General features: G+C 37.6%; 2 long non-coding RNA genes across 3 annotated transcripts; one reads left to right on the top strand and one right to left on the bottom strand.

The window, feature by feature from the left end:
• Window positions 1-47: 47 nt before the first annotated feature.
• LOC139974363 (uncharacterized) lies at window positions 48-18,436 on the bottom strand. The gene is made up of 4 exons (XR_011795461.1): window positions 17,881-18,436; window positions 5,099-5,280; window positions 4,273-4,430; window positions 48-3,008 (listed from the first exon to the last, which is right to left on the bottom strand). It is a non-coding gene; the product is annotated as an uncharacterized lncRNA (long non-coding RNA).
• LOC139974362 (uncharacterized) lies at window positions 9,909-15,544 on the top strand. 2 transcript variants are annotated; one of them, XR_011795460.1, is made up of 4 exons: window positions 9,909-10,164; window positions 11,710-11,808; window positions 12,189-14,499; window positions 14,703-15,544. It is a non-coding gene; the product is annotated as an uncharacterized lncRNA (long non-coding RNA). The 2 variants fall into 2 exon arrangements; XR_011795459.1 differs by having other exon boundaries at window positions 12,189-15,544.
• Window positions 18,437-19,069: the final 633 nt, after the last annotated feature.

Raw genomic sequence — 19,069 nt, 5'->3', positions numbered from 1 at the left:
TTTTTTCACTGGTCATTGTATCGAGGTGTGGTGGGGGATAGGAGTTTGAATGGGATGGGGGGGGGGGTTGGTGTAGTGGTAATGTGAAAAGATGAAGTTTAATGACACAATTGCTCAAAAATTCAAATTTACAGGATAGGTATAAGTGCTGTATTTACCACAGCACTATATTAGTATTATATATAACACATGTAGGTATCCACAAGGCCACCAGACTTTAATTGCAAATGGGAGATTGATGTTGTACTCCATGGAGCTAACTCTGACGAAATAACTGATAACAAAGTTTAAACTTTCTTTTCAAGAGGAACTATATGTGAGTAGCTGTTAATATTTAGTCATGACCAGGGGCGGACTGGGGCATAAATTGCTGCCGGTGTGACAGTACAGAGTGTCCCCTGTATAAAGTGTCTCCGCGGACACTTTGTACCAGCATATTTAGTCCGGTCGGACATTATCTGCTGAAAATCGTGTCCCACCCTCACAGCAAATATAGTCCCACCGGACGAAATGTCCTGGTACAGAATACTTCATAGTATATTTTGTCCCGCATAAAATTTAAGCATTTCGACATTCAAAAGGCAATTGAGTTCATTATATCAATAATTAGAGCAGATGCATACATAGTTAGATGTTACAGGAAATAAATGAGACGTTGTGCGTTGCTGCAAAACAAAATGTAGAACGGGAAAAAAAAGAAACAGTATAACATCTTCCATCTGTAGAAGATGTTAATCATGTTTTTGTTGTGATTGCTGCTATGTTACCCTCCGTATATGATGCATGTTGTATTCGGCAACTACATTGCGTTCATAGTCATCTTTACAGAGGGAGAGATAGTATAAACCTAACTTCCTCCCCAACGGAGGGCGGGTACGGGATAGGGAATGCAACAGCTACAACAAAAAATGATAATTGCAGAGGTAAAATATTACGAACTTTAGGAGTCCAAACTTCATTGTTGCCGTATTTCCCTAACATACAGTGGGTAAGTTTTGGCAAGTATGGTAACTGTACTTCATGGGTCTACGAGAGTTGCCTAGCCAATATGAAATTTCATCCGTGCGTAAAGCTCATTATAGGACGGGAACCGAGGGTGTTTTCAAGTTACATCCTAAACGAAATCGGCAACGCTGTATACAAAACTCAGGCCCATACACATAATTTTGATGCAAGGATAAGGGGGGGGGTGTGAGTTGGGATGGTAAGTTATCGAATTTGTGTCCTGGGGAGGGGTCTTCTTAAGTCTGTGACCTATCTGTGATGAGTTCCAAAATATTTTTGTTTGCTAATAACAACCATGAACTAGCTGGAAGATACTTCTCTGACCTTGAAAATGTCAACACTGCCCCAACCCTCTCCGTATGGGCTTGACACCTATTTATTGACTTTCATTACTACTTTATTGTTTACTTTTTTACCCTTCCTTATTTTTGTTACTCAATTGTCGAGTCAAGGTTTTCTCCCTCTCAACAGGGTGGAAGGCCATTCCCCCACCCCCTGCCCCCTAAGCCTGTTGTGATGGCCATGCGCGAAGCAAATCTTCATTTGTATAGACAAATGGCATTCCAGGCAGTTCCAGTGATAAAGGTTCGTTGTTTCTTATTATGAATGTTTCTTATTGGACAAAAGTGGTTCAAATTAGAAAAGATATATTAGAACGATATCCTCTTCAAAAGAGCTGCAAAACATACAGGGAACAAAACAAAGCCAAACAAGGGAAAGAATAAAGCAAATAGGACAGAGCAGGATGCAATATGCTAGATTTTTCGTCTCATCATGTTTCTCACACTTTAAATACGTCATTCTTGTAGAGAAAAGTTTGTTCAAAGAAAGTTAATATAGTAAAAATCAAAACATGAAATTGGATGATAGTCATGCACAAATTCAATATTCTGAATCTATATCAGACTGGGCAAAGAGTGAAAAAATTATACATAGGATCAGGGAGCCAGGAGCCGGGGGGGGGGGCACTGTCTGTACATACTATTTTTAAAATGGCATCCCATATCTTTTTATAACATGGTTAACAATAAAGAATCTCAATCAATAGTATTGATAACATACTAACACATCATATATATTTAAGTGATATGGCCGGTGTGTATCGGTTTATAGCATAACGAGTGGTAGTTGTGGAATGAGAAAATGTCCCTCTGAGGTTGTGTTCCCACCCCCACTTCCTACCCCCTGCATGGGGAAATTTAACTGGAATGATGACTCTCCCTTTGTAGCTCTGATGCAACTAAAGATAATCCACGCTTTCTAGAGCATCCTTCAAGCAGGGAGGTATTGCTTGATTAGAATGATATACTACTGTCACTCTTCTTCAAACAATATGTACTTGAAACTCTCATAATCCACATGAAGAACATCCTCTTTAGAGTTTGGTAAAGACCTCAATAAAACCATGCAGAAGTTTCCCTATTAGAATCCCCCCTTGAACTGCTTTCCACAAACAGTAGGATTACCTATAAAATGCTTAAATGTGTAACTTGATACCGTCAAAAGTTAAATCTTGATTGTAAATTACAAATAAAATAGCTGATTCTCATGTATCCAATGGGTTTTTCGTTAAGACTTACACAGAAATCCATAACAGCAAAAGTTACAACAGGAAGCAGAATATGGTCGGTTATATGTTTTACTATGAGAACTTATCTTGAACACAATTTCCAGAACCAAGAAACACGCCTTCGTATTTGTTATTTAATGAAGTAATGAGGTGATAAAGAATTTCGAGCGTCACAACCCTTCAACTTGAACTGCAAATATATGGATTTCCACCGAACGACTGGCAGTGAAAAGTCAATGGCCTGACTTTGCTTAAACGTATAGCAGCCGACGAATTTTTCTCTCATGATATGTTAGAGTGAAAGACAAGATTGTTGTCGGTAACAAGTTAACTGCCAAGAAAATTGTTTAGACATGTCTTCTGGGGTCTTTTGTTAACTTCATACATACTCCCTCCATTGGTGGTCAGATATGAGATATCAGTACAACCAAATCTGTGCAAAATAAAAGTTGAAAGCAATATTATGAGTAGTGAATGCCACACTGTAAGTCATATATAAAATAAATTATCATCTTGAAAGGTTATGTGTAAGCTCCACTACAAAGATAATTAACATTCACTATATTGGTTAAGTGTAGACTGTATAGTGTACAACTGAACTATGCTTAGCCATTGAGTTAATTGGATGTTTTATTGTGACACCTACATGTTTATGGGATTACTGGCTCCATTTTTTTAATTGGAGATCGCATGTCATAATTTTGGCGCTATATTGTACAGTTCACTACCAAACCTGAAAAGTTTTAACCACATGAGCCAATACAACATTTGTGACATATTAATTAAATTTAATATCAGAAATTTATCAAATTAGATTAAGCTAGGATACAACAGAAGGTTGACTTTTGGTGCTCTATTGATGTATGTGTGCATGGTATGACTGTTTAATGCCGATCAAACATTAATTGTCCTGAATCAGGATCCATGGGGGTTCCAAACACCCTCTGTATGACCCAAATGCAAAAAACAAATAATGCTAGCTAACCATTATTATGGTAAAATGTACTATTATACATCATTTTGCATCAAGAGACCTAAACATTGCCTTATTTTGTCAAAGAAAAAGGGGTCCCTCTCCCAGGTTTCAGGAAATATCCCCCACCACACACACAAACACATTTAGCAATTTCCACAACGGACCTAACAGAGAAATGGTACCAAAACTCAGTCGATACATTATCTCTCTTATCTTGTCGAGGTTCCTTTCAAAACAGCCAAGTAGTAATAAGTTCACACTTTCTAAACAGAAAAGTTCCTGTGGTTACAATATCAAACTTTCCAACACCTTTTTGAAAAACAACACACAATAGGTGGTGTATAGCTGTGGAATGTGGTCTTAATTATTTACTCATCATTTGTTTGAACAAATAAACTGTGTCTGCTGCAGTGAAACATGTCCAGCCAAAATCACTTCTTGGGGATGTAAATCAAATGACAACAATTGTCAGGCTATATGCTACCTAAGAACCAGAGGTGGAACCTTTGCAAGTAAATATAGGAACAAAAACTACTTACATATAAACTTGTTAATGGGGACTTAACCTGCAAAGATTTACAGTACACTTTCTTGGTTCTCACCTACCTTCGTGACCTTTCTGTATGCTTAATACCTATTTGCATGGTACAAATAACAGATATGATGCCATTCATATTGGAACTAACTACAGAAAATTATTCACTTTTTAAGACATGCTTACCTCATCATCACATCAGTAATGAAATCAGAAGTTGATGCTGCAGTCTTGTCAGGCACTGCCTTAGTCTCAGGCCACTTTGAATAGAAGTCAGACAGTGTTATCATGTACAGTCGCTTGGCAGCTGTCACTGGTAGAGGACCAATAAGATCAACACCAACCTGTTAAGAAAGAAGACAGCATTTAGGTGCTAATTTAAAAAAAAATACAAGTTGCAGGCTTTGCCTTGACTGTTGTTCTATTCCATTGCTTCATTCTGTACACAGATCTCGATAAAAACAGTGGGATATCTGATCGAAACAGGGTGTTGGTGGATTTAGGCCAATTAGTTTTACCTTGCAAACATGAAAATGTAACTTACACCATACTGTACCATATATTTACAATCGCTTCAACCACTGAACCAGAAAAGTGATACGCCACTTTTTGCATCTTACAATTATATGCCTATATTGATGGTTGCTCTGCAGTTAGGCCAGAGTGTGGCTTAAAGGTTTGCTGTATAAATAAATATGCCAAATTTTCACTATGGACAAAATTCTGTAAGTATGTTTATTTCCCTGGAGGAAATTTACCTCACTGGGACATTCAATCATCTCGTGTCATCATTTAAAATGTCTGAGCACAATTTAAAGGGTTATTACCCCCAGGAAAGTACTTTTTGAAAACTTCTAGCAATTAAAGTGGCCAAAATTTAGGGCCAATACAGACTACTGTACCTTTAAACTTGTAAATGTTTAATTTGTCCAGAAAGAGGGACATTAACTAAACTAAACCTTCATGGCATACTGCGGACATCCTGTGCAATTAAAACAGATTGAATATTTACCTGTTTCCATAATCCAGTTACAGGAATGCTATGGAGACTTGTTCGTAGGTGTACATGACAAAGACGCTTTGACATCCTGTTGAACATAACTTGTTACATCAACGTTGATAGTTTTGCAATAGAATCAAGACAATAGACATAGTCTGTTGTCTGGTTTATCTATGCCGCGCAAAGATGAACACCTTCAAAGAGATAAGAAAATTCATGATCAATGAGATATCATGTTTTTTTGCCCCCCCCCCCAAAAAAAAAACACAAACAAACACGCACAAATATATGGGCTGCACAATTGGTAGTTCTAGCTGAAGTGCCTTAAAATTAATTACAACTCTATATCAGTGTTTGAAATGGAATATTCCCATTGTTGTACATATTGCATGGCCACAAGTGGGGTCTATATAGATATTTAAGAAGTTTTCTTCTGCAGTAAGGTTTGGCATGTAGAGAATATGCCACACATAAAAAAGTACTATCAGGCCTTCAATATCTGTTCTTACCAACCAAAATTAATGAACGTGAATTTGTTATGCACAGTATTAGTGCCACTTTCCTCTAGAAGTAGGCTCGGCTATATGCTATAGTCCAATAATTGCATTTTATAGTGTCCCATGCATGCAAACCAGACTACCTCTCTAAGCTTTAGTGATCTGTTGTTATCTTTTATGATAGGCAGGGCGATAAAAGGTGGAAATTTATAATAATTGTCACAAAAATTTGTTAAGACAATTGGGTAAACAAAACGAAAAGAAATAGGCCCTAAATGATAACTTTGCGCAAGCATACAACTGATTATACTGTTGCATAAGCAATTGCTTGACTTTTGCGAATGAGTTTTTACAACTAACCAAACGTGGTAAAAGAATATCATGATTTGTGCACCAATCAGTCCTAGAGGCCTGGTTACAGTTTAACTGTGGAATGGCCGTTCGCAATTAAACAACCAATAGGCCGTCTTCCATGTGCCAAAAAAGTGCTTAGTTTTTGGATTTTGCTCAATTTTTTAGGGAATACTTGATTTGAGTGAAAATGAGTACAATTTGATATAAGGTTCGGTTTTCTGTTTGTTGGCAGCGACCAAATGTGCACACGGCTGTGCCAAGAACCAAAATGGCTGCTAGCTGCCCATATATGGCTATGATGAATTTGGAATTTTTTTTTTAATAGCCAGGGTGGAAGAGTAGAGTAATATAAAACAATCGCTATGGATGGTCTTCTGGAGAACAAAAAGCCCACCAAATTTGATATTTGTCCAATGCTGACTGGGGGAACAATTAACAGAAAACCAAATAGAGGGCGCCCTTTACTCGTCGATTAGACTTTTTGAGAAAATCTACCGACCTGTTTAAGAAACAATACAGAGGTTGTATGTAATAATTTATGACTGAAAGTTACATACACATGTGAACTATGGTATCATAGAATACTCAATGCTATTATGATGACTTCAGAAAGTAGTGCTGTTGCCAAGGTAACCAAACATTTTGTTGTTTTTGAGGATTGACCAGAAGGAACTTTAGCTGTGATATCTCTATATCTACTTGAGCTCTGACCACGAACCTTTATAGGAATGTATTATTCTTGATTGAGACCAGTTTCATTACAACTTTTCTTTGGTTTCTGTGGTATAAATAGATTTCTGGTGGTCAGAAATTCATGATACACTGGCTTCAGCTTTCTGTATAAATTATAGGGCATATTGTAACGTTAATTCAGTCTAAGATTCGGGGTATGGGGGGGTGGTGCCTGAATATTCCCTACTGAGGACTGGTGGTGGTATGGAAACAAATGCGTCTTCGATGGACATATGTTAATAACGATGAGCCTTGAACCTCGCTATTACATGCAAAGAATATAACACATAGATTAAAGAGTAGAGAGGGAGCGCTGAGATTTTGCAATCTATTACTATAATCAGCCACGGTGCAAACAATACATCGGCACGAAGCCCTCAATAATAGGTAGAAAACATGCGCTTAAACGAAATGGTCACAAACAAGGTCTCAATACCGAAATAGAGTCCTATAACTATACATACAATAGTGTATGAAAGATGAATACAGAACAGATACAAGTACGACCACATCATGATCGGAGCCAGGGCTACTACCAGACCAAACGATTCAGAACGGGAGGGAAGACACAATCTGAAGCACAATCTGATCCAGCTGAGTTGATGAACAAATGTCACATGACCTGTAATACTTATATCACTGTCCGCATCGAAAGCACATGTGACTGAAAACAGTGACATGTAGCCTAGATAATTGAGGTCGACTGATATGATGACCAACTGGCAGCTAAAACACATTAACTGTATGTACTTTAGGTCAAACGAAGTGGGAAGTTGTTTTTTTATTAGAATTAATATTTTTCATCAATGTGCATTTCTGTATGTACACCAATGTATATCCCCACTAATTTTTCACACTTGTTTCACTTATGTAATTATATTTCACATTTGAAAGCAACAAAAACATGGGGTACTTGCAAATAGATGATACTTTTTTAAGCAATTTGATGATGACTCTGGAAATAAATTATAATTGCTAGTTAGTTAGATTTGCTAAAGGCCTTCCTTCATATTATAGAATATACACTCCTCTGGTAGCACATTCTGTGACCTTGATGAGGAAGAAGCCAACTTTGATGATCAGACAAGGGCGGCGGAACCGGGGGGGGGGGGCACAGGGGGCACGTGCCCCCCCACTTTTCCTCAGGTTAAAAATGTGCCCTTTTTCTACATTAAAATTTCTATAAAAAAAAAAGAGTTTACAAAGCGAAACCCACGTCTATTGAAATATTTCGGGAAGTTTTATATGTTTACTACCATAGGCGTAGGGGCCCAATTTGATTTGGGGGGCTGTAACACTTGCCCGAAGAATATTACCCGAATTTTTCGCGCGCTCTGCGCGCGTTCAACATGTTAATGTGCATATCATATAGGCATGCATCGGTTATTACATCGCATGCCAATAAAATACAATCATTTGCCGTGTTATTACCCTTCTATATTGGTTAGAATTATTGGGAAAGTCATTACAACAATCATGATCATAATAATATCAGTATAACAATTGAAAAACACATAGCAAATTATTTTTCTTTCAGTAGGTGCCCGAAAAATTCTCAGCATATTGCCCGAATTTTCACAAAAATGTTTGGTTGGGGGGCCCCCCGCCTCCTACTCCTATGTTTACTACCACAAGGCTTCTAACATTCTGGTGGGTGCCATTATGCATATTCAATTTGCCCAAAAAATCCTAGTGCATTTCCAAAAATGCATTGCTATATTACATTGTGACTTTGTAATAAGCAGAAGCCATTTATAGCCTACTATAAATAATGAGTATAGTTTTAATATCCCATAACCTACCCCATCCTTTCGTATTTTGACATATTTCATTTGCTTTCATGCATGTATCGATCGCGTGTGCAGGGACTTGGACTTGATAATGATTTCACCTCATTTTGTCTCGAAAGAAAACTTGTTCCTTGTTTCCCAATTTGCACATTGGATATTGCAGTGCTAGTATGCATTGTTTCCTTGAGGGGGAGGGGGGCGTTGATGCAGTGATGTGTATACGCAAATAAGATAATACAATAAGAGTTATAAAGGGTACTAAATATCAGGCTGCATCAGTCCAATCGAATTTCTATAAAGTGCCCTTCGACGTTGGTGTCCCCCCCCCCCCCAGATTAAAAGTACTTCCGCCGCCCTTGTGATCAGAGGAGTTGTTTTTCCAGAGGTTCATCAATTTCTGTTTGGTGATGTTCAATAGAGGTATCTAGATCCGAAATCAAATTAAAAAAAATGTAAAACAATTAAAATCCCTCAGGATACCTCCTCTATCTGAAAGTGACATACAGTTGCTTTGTTGGGTTGATATGTTTTTTGTGTATGACATTCCTATGTTGAGTTGGAACAATTCCTTTTCAGAGATGTCTGTGAGTGACAGCTTTTCTCACATTTTATGTGGGCCCAACAGACACTGACTGTTCGTTGCACAGAAAATTATTTTTGTCTTAGAAATGACAGCATGACACATAGCACAGTGAAGCCTCACTCAATTTGGAAAACATACAAATGATCTTTATCAATTTCAAATTATGCCTTTCTGCTAACAGATTAAAGCTAAAATGATGATTGAACTTCCTTTTTATCTCAATACATTACATGTATAGAGATATTGTAACAGTAAGTGGGACTCTCTCTTCTCTTAAAAAATTTTCAGCGTCTTCATATAAAGTTCTTTTTCTCTGGAATTTTCAGAGCAAGCATATATCATATAGGCCAACAAAAGTTACTATTTTTTATTCGAGAATTTTATCTCATTCTATGACTTTTTCACCGATTTATATCCAAATCGGTCCAATTTGGACTGAAATTCAGTTGAAACAACCCATTTTTGCACACGCTCCAAACTTATGTTTTATGAAAGAGAATAGAATAGAATTGTCTTTCAACAGTGGTATCGTCAAGGATAGGGTCCTATGTATTATATATTTTATTAACATTTTAAACTTTCATTTGTTGTTTACAGGTAGGTATTAATAAGAATTTTACTAGCTGTATATGACATTTTATGGCTTTTAATTGCTTTATTTGATGTTTAAATGATTTTTCTTTCTTAAAACAAGACTGAGCTGCCGCCACTACTTTTAGTAAAAAGGTCCGTTTTTGATGATTAAGCCCCGCCCCCAAGTCTGTTTTGTAGCAGATTGGCTATGACTCATGGCAGCTATGTTATGTTAGATATACGAAAATGGCTACCCTCGCGACCAATTTTCTTTACTGTAGTTAGGTACGCCAGGGCCCCGTTCCACAAAGACTAACTTACGCTTGATCTTAAGATCAAACTTAAGTTCGATTCTCATGCGATTGATCGTAGCGTAAGTTCGATCGCTAAGTAGCGTTCCACAAAATCAAACTTACGCTACGCATGATTTTAATTAATATTTGGTTAGTGGACGAGGCTACTGTGACCTTTCGTGACCTCAAATAACTTGTGTCTCCGAAGTTTTGACACGGCGAACAACCTGTCGGCGCATTATATGTCATCAAAATGGTGAGTAAATAACAGATAAATGTGTCAGAATAAACATTTAACCACAATCTTTACAAGAATAACCTTTGCCATATTTTATTGCACTGGTTCGTTGTGTGTTACGACTCAAAATCATTGAAAGATCCTCCGTAGACCGCATTTTATCCGCCAACTTGGTAGTCTTTGCGTACGTTAAATTAGTTTAATACAGGCAGTCAGTGTTATATGTAGGCTATGTACTAGTGCCTAGAGGAATACACGGGACAACGTTAGGCCTGCCTACGTCTTTTCTAAAGTTTAGGCCTAGCAGTAGCACAAATTTATATTAGCAAATGACTACTGTATAAAGGATAAACTACATAAGTATACGCCTGTATTATTACACGGACACTTATTATTACAAGACTATACAAGTATACTTAGGCCTATAACGGTACCCGGCTAATGATTACAAGTGGGATCATTGACTGATATTGATAAATTGTCACAATTTCGTAGTAAGGAACTCTGTATGAAGTCCAGAATCCAGACTAAAGAGAGAGGTATAGTTATTGGACTTGCACCCCTTAAGTTATACTTATAGGCTTAATTCTGAACAAAAGTGAAAGTCACCTTGCTTCCGACTGAGGCCTTGCTAGCCTAAAGTCCACAAAACAAAAATAAAAGCAGTAACAGCCTACTGTAAGTCTACAGGGCCTAACCTACACACACTAACGTCTGATTTGTATACCCATGGAGCTTATAAACAGATAGCTCCATGAGTCCATGGTATACACTATGTTTCTTTTGGCTGAACTTGAGCTGACCGGGAGTTTACATCCTTAGTGATGTAAAATGATTTATTTTGGATTGTTTCAGTCTAGGCCTAAAGCATTGTTAAATCGAAAATCGTCTTTTTGAAAGGCAACACTGCAGGTAAACAGGGTTTTTGTTATTATGGACCTTCCTTGCTAGGTGCACACAAAGCAAGCAACTTTATCTGCCCACTTAGACAAGGCCAGAGTAGCTAAGTCGGGCTGGCACTCTACTACAAAATACAAACACGTTTAAAGTGATCATATGTCAAGGGACATGGCTTGAGAAGTTATTACAATTAAAGCTGTTCAATGGGATGAGCAGCTGTGTGTGCTGCTTGCCTATAGCCATTGACTGTTGGAACTCAAAAAAGAGGTCACAGGGTTTAGTCTGGTATTGGCAAGGCTGGCTCATTAAGTTTAGAGCACAGTGTTCTTCAGTCGTTAATGATAACTTGACAATTTTCACAGTAACCATTTTTCCTAGTCTAACTCAAAAGAAAGAAATCCAGGAAGAAAATTTTTCCCGGCAAGAAATGTTTATTCTTTGCCTGTTTGTGAAAGAATATCGTGATAAATTGTTTGGTCGAGCTGGACATTGCTTCTGAACTAAAAATGAAGTGGTCAGATTTGAAGATTTTGGCCAAAAAATATAAAAGAGCTAAACATGCAACAGGTAAATAGCAATTTATTGGCACCTCACATCCATCACGTTTTCTTGACACATAGTAAAATCCAAATTGATAACATTGTTAATATCATTTTATTTTAGGTGGAGGGCCAGCAGCTGTATACAGCCCTGTTTACGAGGCCCTGCTCTGGAGACATCAAAGACCGACCCTTTGACTGCTTTTTAAGCGAGTCATCACAGGTACAATTTATTTTTGATATACATGTTAAAAGACCCAATTTGAATTTGAGTACAAGAAGCCTATGGTTTTTGGTGGAGGTTAAAGGTCATTTGTGATCACCAGAAGTCAAATTGTGAAAGCCTAGAAAAACTTACAGCACTCTAACTTAATATCATGCACAATATGTTTTTGGTACCCTTGATGAATAATTTTGAAAAAGATAAAGGGAATAAAAAGGAAAAATAGTTACCTTTTCCAAAGTGAAAAAATCCTTTCACAGAATTTTAAATTATGTGCAATTATTATATTGTTACGTCTTATAAAGAGGACAGCATCCATAATGGAAGGGTTAAAGGAGTATGTTGTAATTGATCAATTGTTTCATTTGCTCTATTCACAGGATTCACATGCACCAACAGAAATGTCACCAAACAGGCAGTCAACCCATGCCCCAACAGTTCATTCCAGGCCAAAGAAGCCAGTTATACTGTCTCACTGTTATAATTACACAGCCTACACTATAGTGTACTCTTCTACGTGGAATATAGGCCTATTGGTTTTTTTTTACTAATGTAGCTTTATTGCATATACAAGTGAACTACTACTTGAATAGGGGAACCATCTGAGAGGGAGTTGTAGATAATATTAATGATCAAGGATTGTACACTGCCTTTCCAACCATCTTTGAGTTGAATGTAATTTCTGAGCCGTTCATTATGTAAAAGCATTGTAGGTCAACTTTAGATACTAATTTTTAGCTTGTAAACTATCTGCCTTAGATATTAAATTTCTATCGGGTGTATACTACTGGAACTAAATTGATGGTCAACATAACTTAAATTTTCTGCCCTTTTGCTAAGATCATGTGTAGTATCTGTTCTCTTTCGAGGGGAATGGTTATGCACACCCGACGATGATCACACAGTCACAGTCCCGATGCAAGGAGACTAGGGTTGAGAGCGGATCAGTCGTTCAGTAGTTTGGTGTTCGTGCCCAGGTTCTTTCCTGGGCGACTTTTTCTTAAAAAGTATATAACTTAAATTAAATTCAAAATGCGATTTTAAGTTGTTATGTTAGAATGTCAGAACTGTTTTTTTTTGCTCGAATGCATGTGGTATTTGAAAATGCAAAATGTTTGGTTGACATGACATTCATATTCTTTGCTGACACTATATACAGCCAAAACTAATTTGCCTCTTTTTAAGTAAACAAGGATAAGGGAAGAGTTTTGGTTCTATTTGCATGCCATCGCCAAGCAGACATCAAAATTTGTTCTTGAGCTGGCTGTTGACTTGCTCAATCTTGGCTTGTGTCCTTGTCTGAGCAATTAAAGAATAACTATATATTTGAAGACAGCTGTTTATTTCATTGTTCACTATTAAGTAATTTATGTCTATTTTTGTCCGTATGGTGAACTACAATATACAGTAATAACTGATACTATTGAGTTTGTGATTTTGTGTGTGTGCTTTTTGGACAAATAGAAAGCGGTATATAAATAGATACCATATAGATATGATACCATACCTCGATATGTTTTGGTTTTTATAAGCTTACTTATTGAATGAGGTCTCTTCGAGTTCTGAATAGGCGTCATCAACCACGGCTGTAGAGGATAACCAAAGTCCCCAAGAAGTATCCCTTGAAGTTGGTGGTCCTCAAACTGTCTCCTAACAAGGCTTTCACATAATATCCTACTGTCATGGCCACCGTGCTACAACATTGATGATTTTGTATTTTGCACTACAAATTAACTGTTCATTGATTGCATATTTACCTGTACAGCTAACAAATACATACTCATCCGGCCCATAGTTACAACCGCGGATTCCAGTCAATGTCCCATATACTGTACCCACAACCTGCGGAAATCCTGCTACCAAAAAAATAAATCCCTCGAGCCTTGGTCACAGAGGCTGGAGTGGTTAGGAACTGAATTTCATCATTTCGGATTTGAACCAATGCTCTTGTTACCCTCCTCAATGCCCGTGAGGCAGATGACTTGCTGCATCCATGTAAATAGGCACACTCTGCTAAGGCACTTTTTGATCGTAATTCATGAAATCTTAGTGCATTGATAACCTGCAAACTGACCGACAGAGCCATACTTCTGTTGGTGGGATGTTCTAACTTGGCCAAAGTCATACAGCCTAGCCTAGTAAACCTTTATCTTTGGTATGATTGTAAAGTTCAAAAGGCTGCCGTCTGTCTCTAAAAATTCTCTCTCTTGGTAGAATTCGACGATAAATTCGATAATTACGTTGTTGACCAGCTTGCTGATACAAATATAACGCCATTTGTGCACAAGTATATAAAATTTACATTTTATTACATCTGCATGTAAACAGTAAGAAACTAAACAAATTGTATATCAATTGCTTACCATAGCAAAGTATCATACTTACGAATGATCTGGATCACTACTTAAAGTTACGCATGATCGGATCGAACTTACGCTTGATATCAAGTGTAAGTTTCTTTGTGGAACGGAGATAAGTTTGATATCAAACTTACGCTCGATCAGCTGACTTACGCACGATCGATCAAACTTAAGATCAAGCGTAACTCTTTGTGGAACGAGGCCCAGGTGTAGTCTATTGCATTCTAATTACATATACACATTCTGTACTGCTGAATTCTACGTAGTGCATTTAATTTATATTAGGCCTTCGTTTTTGTAACATCCATTTAAGGATAGTACTGGTGTTCAGGTAGCTTTTCAGAGCAAGGGCCATGATAAGTTTGTTTGATTGCCCTGCATGTATTTTGTATAATTACGTATACACATTCTTGTATTTCTGAAGGCTACTTACTGTAGGCCCAGTGCATTTAAAAAAACATATATATAGGCCTAGGCCCCCTAGGCCTATTAGGCTTTCAGTGATAGCCACATTAGCATTGTACTGGTGTTCAGACAGCTTTTCCTAGGAAGGACCAGGGTAAGTTTGTTTGATGGGTACGTATAAAAGAGGAGCCGGCCATAGCATCACAAATTTTATAAGACTATAAGAATTGTATAAGGTTATGTTTTATTTATAAGGATATAAGATGTATAAGGTTATAAGAAGTATGTTTAGCTTTCTTTTGAACCTGTAATGTTTGACATCAAATGTACAAAGAATTAAAATAAAATAACAAAATGGAGAGGAACTGAGGTGGCTATTATGGGAGGAGGAGGCCACCCATCACTTGCATATAAAAACTTGTAATCTTCTTTTACATTATTTTTTCCAAGTCATAAATCCATGAAATCTTCATGTCAGAAAAATTGAGATGGAAAAACGTGGGTTGTTTTGATATCTAGAAGTGGACACAGTTTTGATGGTAGTCACCACTACAGTCTACAGTAACATACAGTAGGTCAATAGGCCTAGCTCTCAAGGCAGGCATCAAGAATATGGTCGAGTTGTTCGCCTCTTCTAATTTGGCCGTTGTCATTGACGTCAAACTATATGACTAAAAAGTCCAACAGAGACTGACCCAAGATGAAGGATACCACATAAAAAACAAGTTCTTAAATATTCTATGACATTACTAAACCTTGCAACGTCGTTCTTTCGACTAAAAGGCAATTTAGCGCTAAAGGCAAGACTAGCAGGATAAAGTGTAACCTGCAGAGACTATTCGTGGCAAAGTAGCAAAAATGCAACTTATATATTTGTTGTACCATGATTGATATTGATAATTGTAGAGACAGAGCAAAGATTTGAAATTAGGAATCAAAATTAAAACTTCCAGTATTGAGATACTGCGTCATTGATGCTCTTGTTTGTTGATAGTCATAACAAACTAGCCTCATTTTAAAATTCATAAATGATAACAAGATGTCTAATGGTCTTATCTTCCTTCATTTCACTTAATGTTTTCAAAATTCATATCAAACTGCACTGCAGGTTTTCTACCATTTCTTCAATTCCCAATTTCATGTGTAGTCAGATAAACTCATTAAACAAAATCATGCCTTAGAGGCAACTACCGTCAAGACAGGATATCTAAATACCAGGATCAGGCATAAAAAGAACATTTGGGAATAAAACAATAAAAGGCCCTTTTTGCTCACAGTAATCTTCTAGAAATCTGCAGTACTTATTTACCACGTATTCACATACCAATGTAAATTCAAGCAGTTCAATTACATTGTATGCAGGGGGAAATGAGCTTTTAAAGTTCCAACAAGTGAATTGATCCAAGAAGTGTTACATCACATCATTAAAACAATTTGTTTGTGTTCATTGACATGTTTCTGTATTTTACATTACTGTTTAAAGGTAGTCTGTATTAGCCCCAAATTATAGCATGCTATAATTTAGAAGTACAAGTTTTCAAAAAATCGTTCCCTGTGGGTCTTTACTTTCCAATTTGTTCTTAGACATACTACATGAGCACACAAGATGACTGAATGTCCTGGTGAGGTAAATTTCCTCCAGGGTGGTAATAACAAAAGTTAAAGAATTTTGACCAAAAGTTACCATATTTGAAAATGAGGCATATTTGGGATCAATACAGCATACCTATAACTCATAATAAAATGCATTTTGACAAACTTCTTACCTTCAAGTGCTTTATGTTGAGGTAATTTCATCTGTCGTTTCTTTGCTCTGATAATATCTGTTTTGTTGGTAAAAGCCGCATAGCAATCACGATGGTAGAAGATGTCCTCAAAGCTGTCAGGCAGTTCTTTGCAGGTGGATAGAACTTTGTGAGCAACATCACACTGTGGGCCAGATAATTTGCACCATTCCTCAGCACTGGCAATAACTTTAGACCAACTGATTGGGGTGAACCTTGTTAATGGCCCAATCTTCCCAGCACAATGGACTGCACATTTGTGAGAAGTTATCATCAAACTGTTAGAGAAAATAGCAAAATAAAACAAAAAGCTGGAACTTTACTAGTTCAGGCATTCATAACCATAGCTAGTCGATATGGAGTAGTGAGGCACAGTGGCTGCTTTCCTGGTGCAATCCACTTGAACAGATCCTAGTGTTATGGTACTTTGCAAAACCTTGGTTGTTTTATCAAAACGTCTTTGTCTCTTATTGACTTGTGCAGAGCCTAGCCCTATTGCATCTAATATACAGTTACAGTAATTACAATTATAAATCAAGCAAATTTGGCAAAAGGATAAGTCTAGCATCTATGCCAGTAGGCTAATCATTTGGGTTAGCCTGAGCAAGTATACCATCTACGATCTAACATCACCATCAGTTAAGTAGGCCCATGCCAAGGATGGTTCTGATTAGTTATTATGTTAAAACTAAATAGGAGCAACAACTAACATTAGGCGTAGGCCTACGCCAATACAAATTGATACTAAAGTCACCCCTGCTCATTGCAGCAATTCCTCGATTAGAAATCTAGGCATAAACAACATTGGATGTACCAAAGTTCAATCATCCGTATTATGAGGACATCATAAACTAGGCCAAGCATAGGCATAGCCTATATTGTTTGCTAAGTCTAATGTCAACGAAGACATTGGTCAGGCAGATATATAATGTAGGCTAATGCAATATCGCTATCCCAACCGGCGTTAGGCGTTACAACTTTGCAGCGTAGGCCTACGTACTTAATCAACAGAAATTTCGACCTCATTTGCCTACAATATCATACAAGTGTACACATATATTTTACGACTTTTTTTGCGTCTACAGTTATTCTATTCTTACCTTTGTCAAAACGTTTTCTGATCATTTGGACTACCATCTCCGATAGATTGGAGCAATGGATGGGCCACAGGCTCTTTATGCAGACAGTGCGTGATCTAGGCTATCTACAGTAGATGTAAACAAAATAAGTTCGGGCCGGGTCAAAAGGTCACGAGAAGCAGCCCTATGATTGGTCAGTTGCTCAAAATCAGGCATGTCCCATAATCAATTAAAATACTACAGTTTTACTGCATCTTTAGAGTAATGTGCAACAATCGTGTTGTTGGCATAGCAAATTAATGAATCTCGTGATTATTCTCAGCATTTTAAGCTACAGTAACACCATTCCCCTGAAAAATTGAGCAAAGGAAGCGAAAAGCAAGCCATGGAAGACGGCCTACAAAGGCATATTGTGTATCCTATACTGTAAGTTACAGGCATTACCTTATAGATGTCACTAGTCAGTGTGAGCTGCCTTAAATTTCCGTACGCAAGAGTTCCATTTTCAGCCAGTCTGAAAGACTGACTTTGTCTCCGTAAGACTCTTCTCTGTTTTATTCTTGTAAACCCACTTGGATAGCTCTCATCTCTTAGAATATCCGCAATTTGTCTCACGTTCTCTGCTAGCTTTTCCGTTTTTAGTTGTCGCACGACTTTACTGCTAAATATACGGAAGCCGAAATGCGAAAATTTGCTAATAATACGGATACTGCCAGAGTCCATTTCTAATTGAATTTTTTGCTACTCGAACGTACATGCTAAGGCGGACATTGTGTTCAGGGGGACACAATTTACAACAAAATATATGACCGTCAAATAATGTCCCCTCCGTGTAACCATAGCATATACTGTCTGGGGAGACAGTCTGTACCAACTGGCCTTGTACAATAGGTCCGGGGAGACCAAACGTACTGGTAAATCCAGTATAAACTGTCCTGTGGGACTGGGACAGCTTATACTGAATATGGAATATTTGCGACAGTTTGTACTGCTACACCGGCACTGTTTTTTTTTTGAGATATTAGCTGATTAGTTAATAGTTAGGTCTGCTAATGCTATCGAGAGGTGTAAAAGATCGCGGCAAAAGCCGGCACTGGGTTTCGAACCACCAGTGCAAAAGAGAGTCTCGCTCCACAGCTAGTACAGTGCGCAAAGCCGTCCCGCCACTGTATCGGCTGAGATATTAGCTCATTAGTTAATAGTTAGGGCTGCTAATGCAAGCGAGAGGTGTAAAAGATCGCGGCAAAACCGGCACTGGGTTTCGAACCACCAGTGCAAAAGAGAGTCTGGCTCCACAGCTAGTACAGTGCGCCAAGCCGTCGCGCCACTGTATCAGCTGAGATAGTAGCTGATTAGTTAATAGTTAGGGCTGCTAATGCGAGCGAGAGGTGTAAAAGATCGCGGCAAAAGACGGCACTGGGTTTGATTTGATTTGATTTGATTTATTTTGTTTTTTCACGTGCAAATATACAAGGTGAAAGGAAGTCTTCTATAAAGCATTCAATAGCTTAACAATGTAGAAGACTCCCTGAAGAAAGAAAAGAGAAGAAAAAATTAAAGATCAAATTAAACGTTTCGACAATAAATCAATTATATGATATTTTAATTAATATGATGCAATTATTTCTTTAAT

This window comes from Apostichopus japonicus, chromosome 9 (assembly GCF_037975245.1).
Source record: "Apostichopus japonicus isolate 1M-3 chromosome 9, ASM3797524v1, whole genome shotgun sequence".
In the NCBI taxonomy this organism is placed as follows: domain Eukaryota; kingdom Metazoa; phylum Echinodermata; class Holothuroidea; order Aspidochirotida; family Stichopodidae; genus Apostichopus; species Apostichopus japonicus.
Note: the sequence above shows the minus strand (reverse complement) of the source record. Positions and strands in the feature narration are given on the sequence as shown.